The sequence below is a fragment of the Schistocerca piceifrons genome, unplaced genomic scaffold (genome assembly GCF_021461385.2).
Source record: "Schistocerca piceifrons isolate TAMUIC-IGC-003096 unplaced genomic scaffold, iqSchPice1.1 HiC_scaffold_1808, whole genome shotgun sequence".
In the NCBI taxonomy this organism is placed as follows: Eukaryota; Metazoa; Arthropoda; class Insecta; order Orthoptera; family Acrididae; genus Schistocerca; species Schistocerca piceifrons.
In genome coordinates this window covers 1-24,983 of record NW_025727688.1, presented here as the reverse complement: position 1 = coordinate 24,983, position 24,983 = coordinate 1, and positions in this window count along the sequence as shown.

The window sequence follows — 24,983 nt, the reverse complement described above, 5'->3', positions numbered from 1 at the left end:
CAAGGGATACTGTTAACCTGAAGTGAAGCATAGATTTCTAAAACTGGTCTCACAGGAAAGGCTAAAATCATAGAATGTAAGAAGTGTCAGTCTTCTTGTACTTAAGACGGCATTGTGCCTTTTGTATTTAATTCCATGCAAATTCTGTGTTTCATCGTCAGGAAGAAGGTCCAGGGTGTACAGTAAACCTGAAGTGAAGCATCGGAATCTAAAACTGGTCTCACAGGAATGGTTGAAAACATAGACAGTAAGAAGAGTCAGTCGTATTGTAATTAAGTCGGCATTGTGCCTTTTTTATTTAATTCCGATGCAATTTCTGTGTTTCATCGTCAATAAGAAGTTCCAAGGGATACAGTAAACCTGAAGTGAAGCATCGGAATCTAAAACTGGTCTCACAGGAAAGGCTCTAAACATAGACAGTAAGAAAATTAAGTCTTCCCTTACTTAAGACGGCATTGTGCCTCTTGTATTTAATTCCGGTGCAATTTTTGTGTTACAACGTCAATAAGAAGGTCCAAGGGATACAGTCAACCTGATGTGAAGCATCGGAATCTAGAACTGGTCTCACAGGAATCGTTCAAACCGTAGACATTAAGAAGAGACATTCCTCTAGTACTTAAGTCGGCATTGTGCTTTTTGTATCTGAATCCGATGCAATTACTGTGTTTCATCGTCAATATCAAGGACCAATTGAAACAGAAAACATGAAGTGAAGCATCGGAATCTAAAACAGGTCTCACCAGAATGGTTTAAAACATAGACAGTAAGAAGAGACAATCCTCCTGTACTTCGGTCGGCATTGTGCCTTTTGTATTTAATTCCGATGCAATTTCTGTGTTTCATCGTCAGTAAGAAGGTCCAAGGGATACAGCATACCTGGAGTGATGCATCGATATCTAAAACTGGTATCACAAGAAAGGCTCAAAAGCGTAGAATGACAGATGAGAGAGTCCTCCTGTACTTAAGTCGGCATTGAGCCTATTGTATTTAATTCCGAAGCAATTTCTGTGTTTCATCGTCAACGAGAAGGTCCAAGGCATACAGTTAACCTCACGTGATGCATCTGTACATAAAACTGGTCTCACAGGAAAGGCTCAATACATAGACCGTAAGAAGAGTCAGTCTTCTTGTACTTAAGCCGGCATTGTGCCTTTTGTATTTAATTACGACGCGATACAGAAAACCTGAAGTGAAGCATCGGAATCTAAAACTGGTCTCACAGGAAGGGTTCAAAACATAGACAGTAAGAGGAGTCAGTCTTCTGGTACATAAGTCAGCAGTGTGCATTTTGTATTTCATACCGATGCCATTTCTGTGATTCATCGTCAATATGAAGGTATAAGGGATACAGAAAACCTGAAGTGAAAAATCGGAATCTAAAACTGGTCTCACAAGAATGGTTTAAAACATAGACAGTAAGAAGAGACAATCCTCTTGTACTTCGGTCGGCATTGTGCCTTTTGTATTTAATTCCGATGCAATTTCTGTGTTTCATCGTCAGTAAGAAGGTCCAAGGGATACAGTATACCTTGAGTGATGCATTGATATCTAAAACTGGTATCACAAGAAAGGCTCAAAACATAGAATGAAAGATGAGTCAGTCCTCCTGTACTTAATTCGGCATTGAGCCTATTGTATTTAATTCCGAAGCAATGTCTGTGTTTCATCGTCAAAAAGAAGGTCCAAGGGATACAGTAAACCTGAAGTGAAGCATCGGAATCTAAAACTGGTCTTACAGGAAAGGTTCAAAACATAGACAGTAAGAAGAGTCAGTCTTCTTGTACTTAGGTCAGCATTGTGCCTTTTGTATTCAATTCCGATGCAATTTCTGTGTTTCATCGTCAACAAGAAAGTCCAAGGGATACAGTTAACCTCACGTGATGCATCTGTACATAAAACTGGTCTCACAGGAAAGGCTCAAACATAGACTGTAAGAAGAGTCAGTCTTCTTGTACTTAAGTCGGCATTGTGCCTTTTGTATTTAATTACGATGCGATACAGAAAACCTGAAGTGAAGCATCGGAATCTAAAACTGGTCTCACAGGAAAGGTTCAAAACATAGACAGTAAGAGGAGTCAGTCTTCTGGTACATAAGTCAGCAGTTTGCCTTTTGTATTTCATTTCGATGCCATTTCTGTGATTCATCGTCAATATGAAGGTATAAGGGATACAGAAAACCTGAAGTGAAGCATCGGAATCTAAAACTGGTCTCACAGGAAAGGTTCAAAACGTAGACAGTAAGAAGAGTCAGTCTTCTTGTACTTAGGTCAGCATTGTGCCTCTTGTATTCAATTCCGATGCAATTTCTGTGTTTCATCGTCATTGAGAATGTCCAAGGGATACAGTTAACCTGACGTGATGCATCTGTACATAAAACTGGTCTCACAGGAAAGGCTCGAAACATTGACTGTAAGAAGAGTCAGTCTTCTTGTACTTAAGTCGGCATTGTGCCTTTTGTATTTAATTACGATGCGATACAGAAAACCTGAAGTGAAGCATCGGATTCTAAAACTGGTCTCACATTAAAGGTTTAAATCATAGACAGTAAGAAGAGACATTTCTCCTGTACTTAAGTTGGCATTGTGCCTTTTGTATTTAATTCCGATGTAATTTCATTGTTTCATCGTCAATATGAAGGTCCAACGGATACAGAAAACCTGATGTGAAGCTTCGGAATCTAAAACTGTTCTCACAGGATAGGTTAAAACAAAGACAGTAAGAAGTGTCAGTCTTCTTGTACTTAAGTCGGCAATATACCATTTTTATTAAATTCCGATGCAATTTCTCTGTTTCATCGTCAATAATAAGGTCCAAGGGATACAGTAAACCTGAAGTGAAGCATCGGAATCTTAAACTGATCTCACAGGAAAGGTTCAAAACATAGACAGTAAGATGAGTCAGACTTCTTCTACTTAAGTCTTCATTGTTCCTTTTGTATTTAATTCCGATGCAATTTCTGTATTTCATCGTTAATATGAAGGTCCAAGGGATACAGAAAACCTGAAGTGATGCATCAGAATCTGAAACTGGTCTCCCAGGAAAGGTTCAAATCATAGACAGTAAGAAGAGACACTTCAACTGTACTTAAGTCGGCATTGTGCCTTTTGTATTTAATTCCGATGCTATTTCGGTGTTTCATCGTCGATATGAAGGTCCAACGGATACAGAAAACCAGAAGTGAAGGTTCGGAACCTAAACTGGTCTCACAGGAAAGTTAAAACACAGACAGTAAGAAGTATCAGTCTTCTTGTACTTAAGTCGGCATTGTACCTTTTTTATTTAATTCCGATGCAATTTCTGTGTTTCATCGACAATAAGAAGTCCAAGGGATACAGTAAACAAGAAGTGAAGCATCGGAAACTTAAACCGGTCTCACAGGAAAGGTTCAAATCATAGACAGTAAGAAGAGTCAGTCTTCTTGAACTTATGTCTGCATTGACCTTTTTGTATTTAATTCCGATGCAATTTCTGTATTTTATCGTCAATATGAAAGTCCAAGGGATACAGAAAACCTGAAGTGAAGCATCAGAATCTAAAACTGGTCTCCCAGGAAAGGTTCAAATCATTGACAGTAAGAAGAAACATTTCTCCTGTACTTATGTCAGCATTGTGCCTTTTGTATTTTATTCCGATGCAATATCTGTGTTTCATCGTCAATAAGAATGTCCAAGGGATACAGTAAACCTGAAGTGAAGCATCGGAATCTAAAACTGGTCTCACAGGAAAGGCTCAAAACATAGACAGTAAGAAGAGTCAGTCTTCATGTACTTGAGTCGGCATTGTAGCTTTTGTATTTAATTCCGATGCAATTTCTGTGTTTCATCGTCAATATTTAGGTCCAAGGGATACAGTAAAATTGAAGTGAAGCAACGATATCTAAAACTGGTCTCACAGGAAAGGCACAAATCATAGAATGCAAGACGAGTCAGTCCTCCTGTACTTAAGTCGGCATTGAGTCTATTGTATTTATTTCTGATGCAATTTCTGGGTTTCATCGTCAAAAAGAAGGTCCAAGGGATTCAGTAAACCTGAAGAGAAGCATCGTAATCTAAAACTGGTCTAACAGGAAAGGTTCAAAACATAGACAGTAAGAAGAGGCAGTTTTCTAGTACTTAAGTCGGCATTGTACTTTTTCATTAAATTCCGATTCAATTTCTGTGTTTCATCGTCAATAAGAAGGTCCAAGGGATACAGAAAGCCTGAAGTGAAGCATCGGAGTCTAAAACTGGTCTCACAGGATAGATTCAAAACATAGGCAGTAAGAAGAGATAGTCTTCTCGTATTTAAGTCGGCATTGTGCCTCTTGTGTTTAACTCCGGTGCCATTTCTGAGTTTCATCGTCAAAAAGTATGTACAAGGCATACTGTTAACCTGAAGTGAAGCACAGATTGCTAAAAACTGGTCTCACAGGAAAGGCTCAAATCATAGAATGTAAGAAGTGTCAGTCTTCTTGTACTTAAGTCGGCATTGTGCCTTTTGTATTTAATTCAATGCAATTTCTGTGTTTCATCGTCAGGAAGAAGGTCCAGGGTATACAGTAAACCTGAAGTGAAGCATCGGAATCTAAAAGTGGTCTCACAGGAATGGTTGAAAACATAGACAGTAAGAAGAGTCAGTCGTATTGTACTTAAGTCGGCATTGTGCCTTTTTTATTTAATTCCGATGCAATTTCTGTGTTTCATCGTCAATAAGAAGGTCCAAGGGATACAGTAAACCTGAAGTGAAGCATCGGAATCTAAAACTGGTTTCACAGGAAAGGCTCTACACATAGACAGTAAGAATAGTAAGTCTTCCCTTACTTAAGACGGCATTGTGCCTCTTGTATTAACTCCGGTGCAATTTTTGTGTTACAACGTCAATAAGAAAGTCCAAGGGATACAGTCAACCTGATGTGAAGCATCGGAATCTAGAACTGGTCTCACAGGAATCGTTCAAACCATAGACATTAAGAAGAGACATTCCTCTAGTACTTAAGTCGGCATTGGGCTTTTTGTATTTAATACCGATGCAATTTCTGTGTTTCATCGTCAATATGAAGGTCCAAGGGTACAGTAAACCTGAAGTGAAGCATCGGAATCTAAAACTGGTCTCACAGGAAAGGTTCAAAACATAGACAGTAAGAAGAGCCAGTCTACTTGTACATAAGTCAGCTTTGTGCTTTTTGTATTTAATTACGATGCGATACAGAAAACCTGAAGTGAAGCATCGGAATCTAAAACTGGTCTCACAGGAATGGTTTAAAACATAGACAGTAAGAAGAGACAATCCTCTTCTACTTCGGTCGGCATTGTGCCTTTTGTATTTGATTCCGACGCAATTTCTGTGTTTCATCGTCAGTAAGAAGGTCCAGGGATACAGTATACCTGGAGTGATGCATCGATAACTAAAACTGGTATCAAAAGAAAGGCTCAAAACATAGAATGAAAGATGAGTCCAGTGCTCCTGTACTTAAGTCGGCATTGAGCCTATTGTATTTAATTCCGATTCAATTTCTGTGTTTCATCGTCAAAAAGAAGGACCAAGGGATACAGTAAACCTGAAGTGAAGCATCGGAATCTAAAACTGGTCTCACAGGAAAGGTTCAAAACATAGACAGTAAGAAGAGTTAGTCTACTTGTACTTAAGTCAGCTTTGTGCTTTTTGTATCTGATTCCGATGCAATTACTGTGTTTCATCGTCAATATCAAGGACCAATGGATACAGAAAACCTGAAGTGAAGCATCGGAATCTAAAACAGGTCTCACCGGAATGGTTTAAAACATAGACAGTAAGAAGAGACAACCCTCTTGTACTTCGGTCGGCATTGTGCCTTTTGTATTTAATTCCGATGCAATTTCTGTGTTTCATCGTCAGTAAGAAGGTCCAAGGGATACAGTATACCTGGAGTGATGCATCGATATCTAAAACTGGTATCACAAGAAAGGCTCAAAACATAGAATGAAAGATGAGTCAGTCCTCCTGTACTTAAGTCGGCATTGAGCCTATTGTATTTAATTACGAAGCAAATTTCTGTGTTTCATCGTCAAAAAGAAGGTCCAAGGGATACAGTAAACCTGAAGTGAAGCATCGGAATCTAAAACTGGTCTCACACAAAAGGTTCAAAACATAGACAGTAAGAAGAGTCAGTCTTCTTGTACTTAGGTCAGCATTGTGCCTTTTGTATTCAATTCCGATGCAATTTCTGTGTTTCATCGTCAACGAGAAGGTCCAAGGGATACAGTTAACCTCACGTGATGCATCTGTACATAAAACTGGTCTCACAGGAAAGGCTCAAAACATAGACCATAAGAAGAGTCAGTCTTCTTGTACTTAAGTCGGCATTGTGCCTTTTGTATTTAATTACGATGCGATACAGAAAACCTGAAGTGAAGCATCGGAAACTAAAACTGGTCTCACAGGAAAGGTTCAAAACATAGACACTAAGAGGAGTCAGTCTTCTGGTACATAAGTCAGCAGTGTGCCTTTTGTATTTCATACCGATGCCATTTCTGTGATTCATCGTCAATACGAAGGTATAAGGGATACAGTAAACCTGAAGTGAAGCGTCGGAATCTAAAACTGGTCGGACAGGAAAGGTTCAAAACATAGACAGTAAGAAGAGTCAGTCTTCTTGTACTTAGGTCAGCATTGTGCCTTTTGTTTTCAATTCCGATGCAATTTCTGTGTTTCACCGTCATCGAGAATGTCCAAGGGATACAGTTAACCTGACGTGATGCATCTGTACATAAAACTGGTCTCACAGGAAAGGCTCAAAACATAGACCGTAAGAAGACTCAGTCTTCTTGTACTTAAGTCGGCATTGTGCCTTTTGTATTGAATTACGATGCGATACAGAAAACCTGAAGTGAAGCATCGGAATCTAAAACTGGTCTCACAGGAAAAGTTTAAATCATAGACAGTAAGAAGAGACATTTCTTCTGTACTTAAGTTGGCATTGTGCCTTTGTATTTAATTCCGATGTAATTTCATTGTTTCATCGTCAATATGAAGGTCCAAGGGATACAGAAAACCTGAAGTGAAGCATCAGAATCTAAAACTGGTCTCCCAGGAAAGGTTCAAATCATAGACAGTAAGAAGAGACACTTCAACTGTACTTAAGTCGGCATTGTGCCTTTTGTATTTAATTCCGATGCTATTTCGGTGTTTCATCGTCAATATGAAGGTCCAACGGATACAGAAAACCTGAAGTGAAGGTTCGGAAGCTAAACTGGTCTCACAGGAAAGGTTAAAACACGGACAGTAAGAAGTATCAGTCTTCTTGTACTTAAGTCGGCATTGTACCCTTTTTATTTAATTCCGATGCAATTTCTGTGTTTCATCGACAATAAGAAGGTCCAAGGGATACAGTAAACCTGAAGGGAAGCATCGGAAACTTAAACTGGTCTCATAGGAAAGGTTCAAAACATAGACAGTAAGAAGAGTCAGTCTTCTTGTACTTAAGTCTGCATTGACCTTTTTGTATTTAATTCCGATGCAATTTCTGTATTTCATCGTCAATATGAAGGTCCAAGGGATACACAAAACCTGAAGGGAAGCATCAGAATCTAAAACTGGTCTCCCAGGAAAGGTTCAAATCGTTGACAGTAAGAAGAAACATTTCTCCTGTACTGATGTCAGCATTGTGCCTTTTGTATTTTATTTCGATGCAATATCTGTGTTTCATCGTCAGGAAGAAGGTCCAGGGTATACAGTAAACCTGAAGTGAAGCATCGGAATCTAAAACTGGTCTCACAGGAATGGTTGAAATCATAGACAGTAAGAAGAGTCAGTCGTATTGTACTTAAGTCGGCATTGTTCCTTTTTTATTTAATTCCGATGCAATTTCTGTGTTTCATCGTCAATAAGAAGGTCCAAGGGATACAGAAAGCCTGAAGTGAAGCATCGGAATCTACAACTGGTCTCACAGGATAGATTCAAAACATAGGCAGTAAGAAGAGATAGTCTTCTCGTATTTAAGTCGGCATTGTGCCTCTTGTATTTAACTCCGGTGCCATTTCTGTGTTTCATCGTCAATAAGTATGTACAAGGCATACTGTTAACCTGAAGTGAAGCATAGATTTCTAAAACTGGTCTCACAGGAAAGGCTCAAATCATAGAATGTAAGAAGTGTCAGTCTTCTTGTACTTAAGTCGGCATTGTGCCTTTTGTATTTAATTCCATGCAATTTCTGTGTTTCATCGTCAGGAAGAAGGTCCAGGGTATACAGTAAACCTGAAGTGAAGCATCGGAATCTAAAACTGGACTCACAGGAAAGGTTGAAAACATAGACAGTAAGAAGAGTCAGTCGTATTGTACTTAAGTCGGCATTGTGCCTTTTTTATTTAATTCCGATGCGATTTCTGTGTTTCATCGTCAATAAGAAGGTCCAAGGGATACAGTAAACCTGAAGTGAAGCATCGGAATCTAAAGCTGGTCTCACAGGAAAGGCTCTAAACATAGACAGTAAGAAGAGTAAGTCTTCCCTTACTTAAGACGGTATTGTGCCTCTTGTATTTAATTCCGGTGCAATTTTTGTGTTACAACGTCAATAAGAGGGTCCAAGGGATACAGTCAACCTGATGTGAAGCATCGGAATCTAGAACTGGTCTCACAGGAATCGTTCAAATCATAGACATTAAGAAGAGACATTCCTCTAGTACTTAAGTGGGCATTGTGCTTTTTGTATTTAATTCCGAAGGTTCAAAACATAGACAGTAAGAAGAGTCAGTCTACTTGCACTTAAGTCAGCTTTGTGCTTTTTGTATCTGATTCCGCTGCAATTACTGTGTTTCATCGTCAATATCAAGGACCAATGGATACAGAAAACCTGAAAGGGAGCATCGGAATCTAAAACAGGTCTCACCGGAATGGTTTAAAACATAGACAGTAAGAAAAAACAATCCTCTTGTACTTCGGTCGGCATTGTGCCTTTTGTATTTAATTCCAATCCAATTTCTGTGCTTCATCGTCAGTAAGAAGGTCCAAGGGATACAGTATACCTGGAGTGATGCATCGATATCTAAAACTGGTATCACAAGAAAGGCTCAAAACATAGAATGAAAGATGAGTCAGTCCTCCTGTACTTAAGTCGGCATTGAGCCTATTGTATTTAATTCCGAAGCAATTTCTGTGTTTCATCGTCAAAAAGAAGGTCCAAGGGATACAGTAAACCCGAAGTGAAGCATTGGAATCTAAAACTGGTCTCACAGGAAAGGTTCAAAACATAGACAGTAAGAAGAGACAGTCTTCTTGTAATTAGGTCAGCATTGTGCCTTTTGTATTCAATTCTGATGCAATTTCTGTGTTTCATCGTCAACGGGAAGGTCCAAGGGGATCAGTTAACCTCACGTGATGCATCTGTACATAAAACTGGTCTCACAGGAAAGGCTCATAACATAGACCGTACTTCTTGTACTTAAGTCGGCATTGTGCCTTTTGTATTTAATTACGATGCGATACAGAAAACCTGAAGTGAAGCATCGGAATCTAAAACTGGTCTCACAGGAAAGGTTCAAAACATAGACAGTAAGAGGAGTCAGTCTTCTGGTACATAAGTCAGCAGTGTGCATTTTGTTATTTCATACCGATGCCATTTCTGTGATTCATCGTCAATAAGAAGGTATAAGGGATACAGAAAACCTGAAGTGAAGCATCGGAATCTAAAAATGGTCTCACAGGAATGGTTTAAAACATGGACAGTAAGAAAAGGCAATCCTCTTGTACTTCGGTCGGCATTGTGCCTTTTGTATTTAATTCCGATGCAATTTCTGTGTTTCATCGTCAGTAAGAAGATCCAAGGGATATAGTATACCTGGAGTGATGCATCGATATCTAAAACTGGTATCACAAGAAAGGCTCAAAAATAGAATGAAAGATGAGTCAGTCCTCCTGTACTTAAGTCGGCGTTGAGCCTATTGTATTTAATTCCGATTCAATTTCTGTGTTTCATCGTCAAAAAGAAGGTCCAAGGGATACAGTAAACCTGAAGTGAAGCATCGGAACCTAAAACTGGTCTCACAGGAAGGTTCAAAACGTAGACAGTAGAAGAGTCAGTCCACTTGTACTTAAGTCAGCTTTGTGCTTTTTGTATCTGATTCCGATGCAATTACTGTGTTTCATCGTCAATATCAAGGACCAATGGATACAGAAAACCTGAAGTGAAGCATCGGAATCTGAAACAGGTCTCACCGAATGGTTTAAAACATAGACAGTAAGAAGAGACAATCCTCTTGTACTTCGGTCGGCATTGTTTCTTTTGTATTTAATTCCGATGCAATTTCTGTGTTTCATCGTCAGTAAGAAGGTCCAAGGGATACAGTATACCTGGAGTGATGCATCGATAACTAAAACTGGTATCACAAGAAAGGCTCAAAACATAGATTGAAAGATGAGTCAGTCCTCCTGTACTTAAGTCGGCATTGAGCCTATTGTATTTAATTCCGAAGCAATTTCTGTGTTTCATCGTCAAAAAGAAGGTCCAAGGGATACAATAAACCTGAAGTGAAGCATCGGAATCTAAAACTGGTCTCACAGGAAAGGTTCAAAACATAGACAGTAAGAATAGTCAGTCTTCTTGTACTTAGGTCAGCATTGTGCCTTTTGTATTCAATTCCGATGCAATTTCTGTGTTTCATCGTCAACGAGAAGGTCCAAGGGATACAGTTAACCTCACGTGATGCATCTGTACATAAAACTGGTCTCACAGGAAAGGCTCAAAACATAGACCGTAAGAAGAGTCAGTCTTCTTGTACTAAAGTCGGCATTGTGCCTGTTGTATTTAATTACGATGGGATACAGAAAACCTGAAGTGAAGCATCGGAATCTAAAACTGGTCTCACAGGAATGGTTTAAAACATAGACAGTAAGAAGAGGCAATCCTCTGTACTTCGGTCGGCATTGTGCCTTTTGTATTTAATTCCGATGCAATTTCTGTGTTTCATCGTCAGTAAGAAGGTCCAAGGGATACAGTATACCTGGAGTGATGCATCGATATCTAAAACTGGTATCACAAGAAAGGCTCAAAACATAGAATGAAAGATGAGTCAGTCCTCCTGTACTTAAGTCGGCATTGAGCCTATCGTATTTAATTCCGCAGCAATTTCTGTGTTTCATCGTCAAAAAGAAGGTCCAAGGGATACAGTAAACCTGAAGTGAAGCATCGGAATCTAAAACTGGTCTCACAGGAAAGGTTCAAAACAGACAGTAATAAGAGTCCGTCTTCTTGTACTTAGGTCAGCATTGTGCCTTTTGTATTCAATTCCGAGGCAATTTCTGTGTTTCATCGTCAAGGAGAAGGTCCAAGGATACAGTTAACCTGACGTGATGCATCTGTACATAAACTGGTCTCACAGGAAAGCTCAATACATAGACCGTAAGAAGAGTCAGTGTTCTTGTACTTAGTCGGCATTGTGCCTCTTGTATTTAATGTCGATGCGATACAGAAAACCTGAAGTGAAGCATCGGAATCTATAACTGGTCTCACAGGAAAGGTTCAAAACATAGCCAATAAGAGGAGTCAGTCTTCTGGTACATAAGTCAGCAGTGTGCCTTTTGTATTTAATACCGATGCCATTTCTGTAGTTCATCGTCAATATGAAGGTGTAAGGGGTACAGAAAACCTGAAGTGAAGCATCGGAATCTATATCTGGTCCCACAGGAATGGTTTAAAACATAGACAGTAAGAAGAGACAAGCCTCTTGTACTTCGATCGCATTGTGCCTTTTGTATTTAATTCCGATACAATTTCTGCGTTTCATCGTCAGTAAGATGGTCCAAGGGATACAGTATACCTGGAGTGGTGCATCGATATCTAAAACTGGTATCACAAGAAAGGCTCAAAACATTGAATTAAAGATGAGTCAGTCCTCCTGTACTTAAGTCGGCACTGAGCTTATTGTATTTAATTCCGATGCAATTTCTGTGTTTCATCGTCAAAAAGAAGGTCCAAGGGTTACAGTAAACCTGAAGTGAAGCATCGGAATCTAAAGCTGGTCTCACAGGAAAGGTTCAAAACATAGATAGTAAGAAGAGTCAGTCGTCTTGTACTTAGGTCAGCATTGTGCCTTTTGTATTCAATTCCGATGCAATTTCTGTGTTTCATCGTCAACGAGAAGGTCCAAGGGATACAGTAAACCTAAAGTGAAGCATCGGAATCTTATACTGATCTACAGGAAAGGTTCAAAACATAGACAGTAAGAAGAGTCAGACTTCTTGTACTTAAGTCTTCATTGTGCATTTTGTATTTAAATTCCGAGTAATTTCTGTGTTTCATCGTCAACAAGAAGGTCCAAGGGATACAGTAAACCTGAAGTGAAGCATCGGAATCTAAAACTGGTCTCACACGAGAGGCTCAAGAGTATGAAGAATCAGTCTTCTTGTACTTGAGTCGGCATTGTGGCTTGTGTAATTAATTCCGATGCAATTTCTGTGTTTCATCGTCAGTAAGAAGATCGAAGGGATACAGTATACCTGGAGTGATGCATCGATATCTAAAACTGGTATCACAAGAAAGGCTCAAATCATAGAATGAAAAATGAGTCAGTCCTCCTGTACTTAAGTCGGCATTGAGCCAATTGTATGTAATTCCGATGCAATTTCTGTGTTTCATCGTCAAAAAGATGGTCCAAGTGATACAGTAAACCTGAAGTGAAGCATCGATATCTGAAACGGGTCGTATAGTAAAGGCTCAAAACATTGACAGTAAGAAGAGTCAGTCTTCTTGTACTTAAGGCGACATTTTGCCTTTTGTACTTAATTCCGATGCGATACAGAAAACTTGAAGTGAAGCATTGGAATCTAAAACTGGTCTCACAGGAAAGGTTCAAAACATAGACATTAAGAGAGTCAGTCTTCTTGTACTTAAGTCGGCAGTGTGCCTTTTGTATTTAATTCCGATGCAATTTCTGTGTTTCATCGTCAATATGATGGTAAAAGGGGTACAGAAAACCTGAAGTGAAGCATCGGAAACTAAAACTGGTCACGCAGGAAAGGTTCAAATCATAGACAGTAAGAAGAGACACTTCAATTGTACTTAAGTCGGCATTGTGCCTTTTGTATTTAATTCCGATGCAATATCGGTGTTTCATCGTAAATATGAAGGTCCAACGGATACAGAAAACCTGAAGTGAAGGATCGGAATCTAAAACTGGTCTCACAGAAAAGGTTGAACATAGACAGTAAGAAGTATCAGTCTCATAGTACTTAAGTCGGCTTGTACCTTTTTTATTTAATACCGATGCAATTTCTGTGTTTCATCAACAATAAGAATGTCCAAGGGATACAGTAAACCTGAAGTGAAGCATCGGAATCTAAACTGGTCTCACAGGAAACGTTCAAAACACAGACAGTAAGAAGAATCAGTATTCTTGTTTTTTAGCCTGCATTGTGCCTTTTGTATTTAATTTCGATGCAAATTCTGTGATTCATCGTCAATATGAAGGTCCAAGGGATACAGAAAACCTGAAGTGAAGCATTGGTATCTAAAACTGGTCTCACAGGAAACGTTCAAATCATAGACAGTAAGAAGAGACATTTCTCCTGAACATAAGTCAGCATTGTGCCTGCGTATTTTATTCCGATGCAATTTCTGTGTTTCATCGTCAATAATAAGGGTCAAGGGATACAGTAAACCTGAAGTGAAGCATCGGAATCATAACCTGATCTCACAGAAAAGGTTTAAAATATAGGCAGTAAGAAAAGTCAGTCTTCTTGTTCTTAGTCTTCATTGTGCCTTTTGTATTAATTCCGATGCAATTTCTGTGTTTCATTGTCAATATGATGGTCCAAGGGATACAGCAAACCTGAAGTGACGCATCGGAATCTAAATAGGTCCTCACAGGAAAGGTTCAAAACAGACAGTAAGAAGAGTCAGTCTTCTTGTACTTAAGTCGGCATGTGCCTTTTGTATTAATTACGATGCGATACAGAAAACCTGAAGTGAAGCATCGGAATCTAAAACTGGTCTCACAGGAAAGGTTCAAAACATAGACAGTAAGAGGAGTCAGTCTTCTGGTGCTTAAGTCAGCTTTGTGCTTTTTGTATCTGATCCCGACTATTACTGTGTTTCATCGTCATATCAAGGACCAATGGATACAGAAAACCTGAAGTGAAGCATCGGAATCTAAAACTGGTCTCACTGTTATGGTTAAAACATATAGACAGTAAGAAGAGACAGTCCTCTTGTACTTCGGTCGGCATTGTGCCTTTTGTATTTAATTCCGATGCAATTTCTGTGTTTCATCGTCAGTAAGAAGGTCCAAGGGATACAGTATACCTGGAGTGATGCATCGATATCTAAAACTGGTATCACAAGAAAGGCTCAAAACATAGAATGAAAGATGAGTCAGTTCTCCTTTACTTAAGTCGGCATTGAGCCTATTGTATTTAATTCCGAAGCAATTTCTGTGTTTCATCGTCAAAAGAAGGTCCAAGGGATACAGTAAACCTGAAGTGAAGCATCGGAATCTAAAACTGGTCGCACAGGAAGGTTCAAAACAGACAGTAATAAGAGCCGTCGTCTCTGTACTTAGGTCAGCATTGTGCCTTTTGTATTCAATTCCGATGCAATTTCTGTGTTTCATCGTCAACGAAAAGGTCCAATGGATACAGTAAACCTGAAGTGAAGCATCGGAATCTAAACCGGTCTCACAGGAAAGGTTCAAAACAGACAGTAAGAAGAGTCAGTCTTCTTGTACTTAGGTCAGCATTGTGCCTTTTGTATTCAATTCCGATGCAATTTCTGTGTTTCATCGTCAACGAGAAGGTCCAAGGATACAGTTAACCTGACGTGATGCATCTGTACATAAAACTGGTCTCACAGGAAAGGCTCAAAACATAGACCGTAAGAAGAGTCAGTCTTCTTGTACTTAAGTCGGCATTGTGCCTCTTGTATTTAATTACGAAGCGATACAGAAAACCTGAAGTGAAGCATCGGAATCTACAACTGGTCTCACAGGAATGGTTCAAAACATAGACAGTAAGAGGAGTCAGTCTTCTGCGTACATAAGTCAGCAATGTGCCTTTGTATTAATACCGATGCCATTTCTGTGATTCATCGTCAATATGAAGGTATAAGGGGTACAGAAAACCTGAAGTGAAGCATCGGAATCTAAAACTGGTCCCACAGGAATGGTTAAAACATAGACAGTAAGAAGAGACAAGCCTCTTGTACTTCGGTCGGCCTTGTGCCTTTTGTATTTAATTCCGATGCAATTTCTGCGTTTCATCGTCAGTAAGATGGTCCAAGGGATACAGTATACCTGGAGTGGTGCATCGATATCTAAAACTGGTATCACAAGAAAGGCTCAAAACACATAATTATAGATGAGTCAGTCCTCCTGTACTTAAGTCGGCACTGAGCCTATTGTATTTAATTCCGATGCAATTTTCTGTGTTTCATCGTCAAAAAGAAGGTCCAAGGGATACAGTAAACCTAGTGAAGCATCGGAATCTTATGCTGGTCTCACAGGAAAGGTTCAAAACATAGACAGTAAGAAGAGTCAGTCTTCTGTACTTAGGTCAGCATTGTGCCTTTTGTATTCAATTCCGATGCAATTTCTGTGTTTCATCGTCAATATGATGGTAAAAGGGGTACAGAAAACCTGAAGTGAAGCATCGGAAACTGAAACTGGTCACACAGGAAAGGTTCAAATCATAGACAGTAAGAAGAGACACTTCAAATGTACTTAAGTCGGCATTGTGCCTTTTGTATTTAATTCCGATGCAATATCGGTGTTTCATCGTATATATGAAATTCCAACGGATACAGAAAACCTGAAGTGAAGGATCGGAATCTAAAACTGGTCTCACAGAAAAGGTTAAAACATAGACAGTAAGAAGTATCAGTCTTATTGTACTTAAGTCCGCATTGCACCTTTTTTATTTAATACCGACGCAATTTCTGTGTTTCATCAACAATAAGAATGTCCAAGGGATACAGTAAACCTGAAGTGAAGCATCGGAATCTTAAACTGGTCTCACAGGAAACGTTCAAAACATAGACAGTAAGAAGAGTCAGTATTCTTGTTTTTAAGCCTGCATTGTGCCTTTTGTATTTAATTTCGATGCAAATTCTGTGATTCATCGTCAATATGAAGGTCCAAGGGATACAGAAAACCTGAAGTGAAGCATTGGAATCTAAAACTGGTCTCACAGGAAACGTTCAAATGATAGACAGTAAGGAGAGACATTTCTCCTGAACATAAGTCAGCATTGTGCCTTTCGTATTTTATTCCGATGCAATTTCTGTGTTTCATCGTCAATAATAAGGGTCAAGGGATACAGTAAACCTGAAGTGAAGCATCGGAATCTTAAACTGATCTCACAGGAAAGGTTCAAAATATAGGCAGTAAGAAAAGTCAGTCTTCTTGTTCTTAAGTCTTCATTGTGCTTTTTGTATTTAATTCCGATGAAATTTCTGTGTTTCATTGTCAATATGATGGTCCAAGGGATACAGCAAACCTGAAGTGAAGCATCGGAATCTAAAACTGGTCTCACAGGAAAGGTTCAAAAAAGACAGTAAGAAGAGTCAGTCTTCTTGTACTTAAGTCGGCATTGTGCCTTTTGTATTTAATTACGATGCGATACAGAAAACCTGAAGTGAAGCATCGGAATCTAAAACTGGTCTCACAGGAAAGGTTCAAAACATAGACAGTAAGAGGAGTCAGTCTTCTGGTACTTAAGTCAGCTTTGTGCTTTTTGTATCTGATCCCGGCTATTACTGTGTTTCATCGTCAATATCAAGGACCAATGGATACAGAAAACCTGAAGTGAAGCATCGGAATCTAAAACTGGTCTCACTGTTATGGTTTAAAACATAGACAGTAAGAAGAGACAATCCTCTTGTACTTCGGTCGGCATTGTGCCTTTTGTATTTAATTCCGATGCAATTTCAGTGTTTCATCGTCAGTAAGAAGGTCCAAGGATACAGTATACCTGGAGTGATGCATCGATATCTAAAACTGGTATCACAAGAAAGGCTCAAAACATAGAATGAAAGATGAGTCAGTCCTCCTTTACTTAAGTCGGCATTGAGCCTATTGTATTTAATTCCGCAGCAATTTCTGTGTTTCATCGTCAAAAAGAAGGTCCAAGGGATACAGTAAACCTGAAGTGAAGCATCGGAATCTAAAACCGGTCTCACAGGAAAGGTTCAAAACAGACAGTAAGAAGAGTCAGTCTTCTTGTACTTAGGTCAGCATTGTGCCTTTTGTATTCAATTCCGATGCAATTTCTGTGTTTCATCGTCAACGAGAAGGTCCAAGGATACAGTTAACCTGACGTGATGCATCTGTACATAAACCTGGTCTCACAGGAAAGGCTCAAAACATAGACCGTAAGAAGAGTCAGTCTTCTTGTACTTAAGTCGGCATTGTGCCTCTTGTATTTAATTACGATGCGAAACTGAAAACCTGAAGTGAAGCATCGGAATCTAAAACTGGTCTCACAGAAAGGTTCAAAACATAGACAGTAAGAGGAGTCAGTCTTCTGGTACATAAGTCAGCACTGTGCCTTTTGTATTAATACCGATGCCATTTCTGTGATTCATCGTCAATATGAAGGTATAAGGGATACAGAAAACCTGAAGTGAAGCATCGGAATCTAAAACTGGTCTCACAGGAAAGGCTCAAATCATAGAACGTTAGAAGAGACAGTCTTCTTGTACTTACGTCAGCATGTGCCTTTTGTATTTAATTAAGGTGCAATCACTGTGTTTCATGGTCAATAAGAAGGTCCAAGGGATACAGTAAACCTGAAGTGAAGCATCGGACTCTAAAACTGGTCTCACAGGTAAGGTTGAAAACATACACAGTAAGAAGAGTCAGACCTCTTCTACTTAAGTCGGCATTGTGCCTTTTGTATTCAATTTCGATGCAAATTCTGTGTTTAATCGTCAATAAGAAGGTCCAAGGCATACAGTAAACATGATGTGAAGCATGGGAATCTAAACTAGTCTCACAGGAAAGATTCAAAACATAGACAGTAAGAAGAGTCAGTTTTCTTGCATATAAGTCGCCATTGTGCCTTTCGTATTTAATTCCGATGCAATTTCTACGGTTCATCCTCAATATGAAGGTCCAAGGGATACAGAAAACCTGAGTGAAGCATCAGAATCCAAACTGGTCTCAGAAGAAAGGTTCAAAACATAGACAGTAAGAGAGACATTCCTCTAGTACTTAAGACGGCATTGTGCTTTTTGTATTTAATTCCGATGCAATTTCTGTATTTCATCGTCAATAAGGAGGTCCAAGGAATAAAGTGAACCTAAAGTGAAGCATCGGCATCCAAAACTGGTCTCCCAGGAATGGCTCAAATCATAGACTGTAAGAAGAGTCAATCTTCTTGTACTTAAATCCTCATGTTCCTTTTGTATTGATTCGGATGCAATTTCTGTGTTTCATCGTCAATATGAAGGTCCAAGGGATACAGAAAACTTGAAGTGAAGCATCGGAATCTAAACTGCTCTCACAGGAATGGTTAAAACATAGACAGTAAGAAGACATTCCTCTTGTATTTCAGTCAGCATTGTGCCTTTTGTATTATTTCCGATGCAATTTCTGAGTATTATCGTTAAAAAGAAGGTCCAATTGATCAGTAAACCGGAAGTGAAGCATCGATATCTAACACTGGTCTCACAGGACGGGCTTAAATCATAGAATGTTAGAAGCGTCACTCCTCCTGTACATAAGTCGGCATGAGCCTATTGTATTTAATTCCGATGCATTTTCTGTGTTTCATCGTCAAAAAGAAGGTTCATAGGATACAGTAAACCTGAAGTGAAGCATCGGAATCTAAAACTGGTCTCACAGGAAAGGTTCTAAACATAGACAGTAAGAAGAGTCAGTCTTCTTGCACTTAAGTCGGCATTGTGCCTTTTGTATTTAATTCCGATGCAATTTCTGTGTTTCATCGTCATAAAGATGGTCCAAGAGATACAGAAAACCTGAAGTAAAGCATCGGAATCTAAAACTGGTCTCACAGGAAAGGTTCAAATCATAGACAGTCAGAAGAGACATTTCTCCTATACTTAAGTCGGCATTGTGTCTTTTGTATTTAATTCCGATGCAATTTCTGTGTTTCATCGTCAATAAGAAGATCCAAGTGATACAGTAGACCTGAAGTGAAACATCGATAACTAAATCTGGGTCTCACAGGATAGGCTCAAATCATAGAATGTAAGATGAGTCAGTCCTATTATAGTTAAACTAGCATTGTGCCTTTTGTATTTAATTCCGATGCAATTTCTGTGTTTTATAGTAAATAGAAGGTCCAAGAAATGCAGTAACCTGATGTGAAGCATCGGAATCTATAACTGGACTCACTGGAAAGGCTCCATTCATAGAATGTAAGAAGAGTCTGTCCTCTTGTACTTACGTCAGCATTGTGCCTTTTGTATTTAATTCCGATGCAATTTCTGTGTTTCATCGTCGATATGAAGGTCCAAGGGATACAGACAACCTCAAGTGAAGAATCGGAATCTAACCTGGTCTTACAGGAAAGGATCAAATCATAGACAGTAAGAGGAGACATTTCTCCTGTACTTAAGTCGGCATTGTGCCTTTTATATTAATTTCCGATGCAATTTCTGTGTTTTATCCTCAAAAAGAAGGTCCATAGGATACAGTAAACCTGAAGTGAAGCATCGGAATCTAAAACTGGTCTCACAGGAAGGTTCAAAACATAGACAGTAAGAGGAGTCAGTCTACTTGTACTTAAGTCGGCATTGTGCATTTTGTATTTATTTCCGCTGCAATTTCTGCCTTTCATCGTCAAAATGAAGGTCCAAGAGATACAGAATACCTGAAGTGACGCATCGAAATCTAAAACTGATCTCACAGAAAAGTTCAAATCATAGACAGTAAGAAGAGACATTCTCCTGTACTTAAGTCGGCATGTGTCTTTTGTATTTAATGCCGGTGCAATTTATGTGTTTCATCGTCAATAAGAAGATCCAAGGGATACAGTAAACCTGAAGGGAAGCATCGATAACTAAAACTGGTCTCATAGGAAAGGCTCATATCATAGAATGTAAGAAGAGTCAGTAATATTATAGTTAAGCCGCCATTGTGCCTTTTGTATTAATTCCGATGCAAATTCTGTGTTTCATCGTCAATAAGAAGGTCCAAGGCTACAGTAAACCTGAAGTGAAGCATCGGAATCTAAAACTGGTCTCACAGGAAAGGTTCAAAACATAGACAGTAAAAAGAGACATTCCTCTAGTACTTGAGTCGGCATTGTGCTTTTTGTATTTAATTACGATGCAATTTCTGTATTTCATCGTCAATAAGAAGGTCCAAGGAATAAAGTAAACCTAAAGTGAAGCTTCGGAATCTAAAACTTGTCTCCCAGTAAAGGTTCATAACATAGACAGTAAGAAGAGTCAGTCTTCTTGTACTTAAGTGATCATTGTGCCATTTGTATTTGATTCCGATGCAATTTTTGTGTTTCATCGTCTATATGAAGGTCCAAGTGATACAGAAAACCTGAAGTGAAGCATCGATAACTAAAACTGGTCTCACAGGAAAGGCTCAAATCATAGAATGTAAGAAGAGTCAGTCTGCCTGTACAGAAGTCGGCATTGAGCCCATTGTATTAATTCCGTTGGAATTTCTGTGTTTCATCGTCAAAAAGAAGGTCCATAGGATACAGTAAACGTGAAGTGAAGTATCGGAATCTAACCTGGTCTCACAGGAAAGGTTCAAAACATACACTGTTAGAAGAGTCAGTCTTCTTGTACTTAAGTCTGCATTGTGCCTTTTGTATTTAATTCCGATGCAATTTCTGTGTTTCATCGTCAATAAGAACGTTCAAGTGGTACAGTAAACCTGAATTGAAGCATCGATATCTAAAACTGGTCACGCAGGAAAGGCTCAAAGCAACGACTGTAAGAAGAGTCAGTCTTCTCGTACTTAAGTCGGCATTGTGAATTTTGTATTTACTTTCGATGCAATTTCTGTGTTTCATCATCAATTAGAAGTTCCAAGGCATACTGCTATCCTGAAGTGAAGTATCGATATCTAAAACTGGTCTCACAGGAAAGGCTCAAATCATAGAATGTAAGAGGTGTCAGTCTTCATGTACTAAAGGCGGCATTGTGCCTTTTGTATTTAGATCCGATGCACTTTCTGTGTTTCGCAGTCAATAAGAAGGTCCAAGGCATACAGTAAACCTGAAGTGAAGCATCGGAAACTAACACTGGTCTCACAGGAAAGGTTCAAACATAGACAGTAAGAAGAGTCAGTCTTCTTGTACTAATGTCGGCATTGTACCTTTTGTTTTATTTCCGATGCAACTTCTGTGTTTCATCGTCAATAAGAAGTTCCAAGGGATACAGTAAACCTGAAGTGAAGCATCGGAATCTAAAACTGGTCTCACAGGAATGGCTCAAAACAAAGACAGTAAGCATAGTCATTCTTCTTGTACTTAAGTCGGATTTGTGCCTTTTGTATTTAATTCCGATGCAATTTCTGTGGTTCATCGTCCAAAAGAAGGTCCAAGGGATACAGTAAACCTGAAGTGAAGCATCGGAATCTAAAACTGGTCTCACAGGATGGTCAAATCATACACAGTAAGAAGAGACATTTCACCTGTACTAAGTTGGCATTGTGTCATTTGTATTTATTTCCGATGCAATTTCTGTGTTTCATTGTCAATAAGAAGATCCAAGGGATACAGTAAACCTGAAGTGAAGCATCGGAATCTAAGACTGGTCTCACAGGAAATGCTCCATTCATAGAATGTAAGAAGAGTCAGTCCTCTTGTACTTAAGTCAGCATTGTGCCTTTTGTATTTAATTTCGATGCAATTTCTCTGTTTCATCGTCAATAAGATAGTCCAAGTGATACTGTAAACCTGAAGTAAAGCATAGATATCTAAAAGTGGTCTCACAGGAAAGGCTCCAAACAAAGACAGTAAGAAGAGCCAGTCTCTTGTACTTAAGTCTGCATGTGCCTTTATAAGTAATTCCGATGCAATTTCTGTGTTTCATAGTCAATATGAACGTCCAAGGGATACAGAAAACCTGTAGTGAAGCTGCGGAATCTAAACTGGTCTCACAGGAAAGGCTCATAACATAGAATGTAAGAAGAGTCGTTCCTCCTGTACTTAAGTCGGCATTGAGCCAATTGTATGTAAATCCGCTGCAATTTCTGTGTTTCATTGTCAAGAACAAGGTCCAAGGGATACTGTAAACCTGAAGTGAAGCATCGGAATCTAAATCTGGTCTCACAGGAAAGGCTCAAATCATGGAATGTAAGAAGAGTCAACCCTATTATACTTAAGCCGGCATTGTGCCTTTTGTATTCATTTCCGATGCAATTTCTGTGTTTCGTCGTCAAAAAGAAGGTCCAACGAATACAGTAAACCTGAAGTGAAGCATCGGAATCTAAAACTGGTCTGACAGGAAAGGTTCAAATCATAGACAGTAAGAAGAGACATTTCTCCCGTACTTAAGTCGGCATTGTGTCTTTTGTATTTATTTCCGATGCTATTCTGTGTTTCATCGTCAATAAGATCCACGGGATACAGTGATAACTAGAACTGGTCCCACAGGAAATGCTCATACCATAGAATGTAAGAAGGATCAGTCCCTATTATTGTTAAGCCGGCATTGTGCCTTTGTATTTAATTCCGATGCAATTTCTGTGTTTCACCGTCAAAAAGAAGGTCCAAGAGATACAGTAAACCTGAAGTGAGCATTGGAATCTAAAACTGGTCTCACTGGAAAGGCTCAAATCATGGAATGTAAGAAGAGTCAGTCCTATTATACTCAAGCCGACATTGTCCCTTTTGTATTTATTTCCGATGCAATTTCAGTGTTTGATTGTCAATAAGAAGGTCCAAGGGATACAGTCAACCTGATGTGAAGCATCGGAATCTAGAACTGGTCTTACAGGAAATACTCAAATCATAGCCTGAAAGAAGAGTCAGTCCTCTTGCATTTAAGTCAGCATTGTGCCTTTTGTATTTAAATCTGATGCAATTTCTGTGTTTCATCGTCAATAAGAGGGTCCAAGGAATACGGTAAGCCTGAAGTGAAGCATCGATATCTAAAACTGGTCTCACAGGAGAGGTTCAAAGCATATATAGTAAGAGCAGGCATTCTTCTTGTACTTAAGTCGGCATTGTGCCATTTGTATTTACTTAAGATGCAATTTCTGTGTTTCATCGTCAATAAGAGGGTATAAAGAATACAGTAAACCTCAAATGAAGCATCGGAATCTAAAACTGGTCTCACAGGAAAGGCTCAAATCATAGATTGTAACTAGAGTCAGTCATATTATACTTAAGCCGGCATTGTGACTTTTGTATTTAAATCCGATGCAATTTCTGTGTTTCACCGTCAATTATAAGGTCAATGGGATACAGTAAACCTGAAGTGAAGCATCGGAATCCAAAACTGATCTCACAGGAACGGCCCATATTATAGAATGTAATAAGAGTCAGTCATCTTGTGCTTAAGTCGGCATTGTGTCTTTTGTATTTAATTCCGATGCAATTTCTGTGTTTCATCGTCAATAAGAAGGTCCAAGGGATACGGTAAACCTGAAGTGACGCATCGATATCTAAAACTGGTCTCATAGGAAAGGCTCAAATCTTAGAATGTAAGAAGAGTCGGTCCCTCCTGTACTTAAGTCGGCATTGAGCCTATTGTATTTTATATAGATGCAATTTCTGTGTTTCATCATCAAAAAGAAGGTCAAAGGGATACAGTAAACCTGAAGTGAAGCATCGGAATCTAAAACTGGTCTCACAGGAAAGGTTCAACACATAGATTATTAGAAGAGTGAGTCCAATTATACGTCAGCCGGCGTTGTGCCTTTTGTATTTAATTCCGATGCAATTTGTGTTTCATCGTCAATAAGAAGGTCAAAGGGATACAGTAAAACTGAAGTGAAGCCTCGGAATCTATAACTGGTCTTACAGGAAACGTTCAAAACATAGACAGTAAGAAGTGACATTCCTCTTGTACTTAAGTCGGGATTGTGCCTTTTGTATTTATTTCCGATGCAATTTCTGTGTTTCATCGTCAATAAGAAGGTCCAAGGGATACAGTAAACCTGAAGTGAAGCATCGGAATCTAAAACTGCTCTCACAGGAAAGGCTCAAAACATAGACAGTAACCAGAGTCAGTCTTCTTGTACTTAAGTCGGCTTCGTGCCTTTTGTATTTAATTCCGATGCAATTTCTATGTTTCATCGTCAATAAGAAAGTCCTAGGGAAACAGTAAACCTGAAGTGAACCATCGGAATCTAAAACTGGACTCACAGGAAAGGTTCAATTCATAGACAGTAAGAACAGGCAGTCTTCTTGTACATAATCCGGCATTGTGACATTTTTAATTATTTCCGATGCAATTTCTGTGTTTCATCGTCTATAAGAAGGTCCAAGGGATACAGTAAACCTGAAGTGAAGCATCGATAACTGAAACTGGTCTCACAGGAAAGGCTCAAATCATAGATTGGAAGAAGAGTCAGTACTATTATACTGAAGTCAGCATTGTGCATTTTGCATTTAATTCCGATGCAATTTCTGTGGTTCATCGTCAACAAGATGGTCAAAGGGATGCAGTAAACCTGAAGTGAAGCATCGGAATTAATAACTGGTCTCACAGGAAAGGTTCAAAACAATGACTTTGAGAAGAGTCAGTCATCTTGTACTTAAGTCGTCATTGTGACTTTTGTATTTAATTCCGATGCAATTCCTGTGTTTCATCGTTGATAAGAAGGTCCAAGGGATCCAGTAAACCTGAAGTGAAGTTTCGGAATCTCAAACTGGTCTCACAGCAAAGATTCAAAACATAGACAGTAAGAAGAGTCAGTCTTCTTGTACTTTATACGGCTTTGTGCCTTTTTATATACTTCCGATGCAATAGCTGTGTTTCATCGTCAATAAGAAGGTCCAAGGCATACAGTAAACCTGAAGTGAAGCATCGGAATTTAAAACTGGTCCCACAGGAAACGTTCAAAACATAGAGTTAAGAAGAGTCAGTCTTCTTTTACCTATGT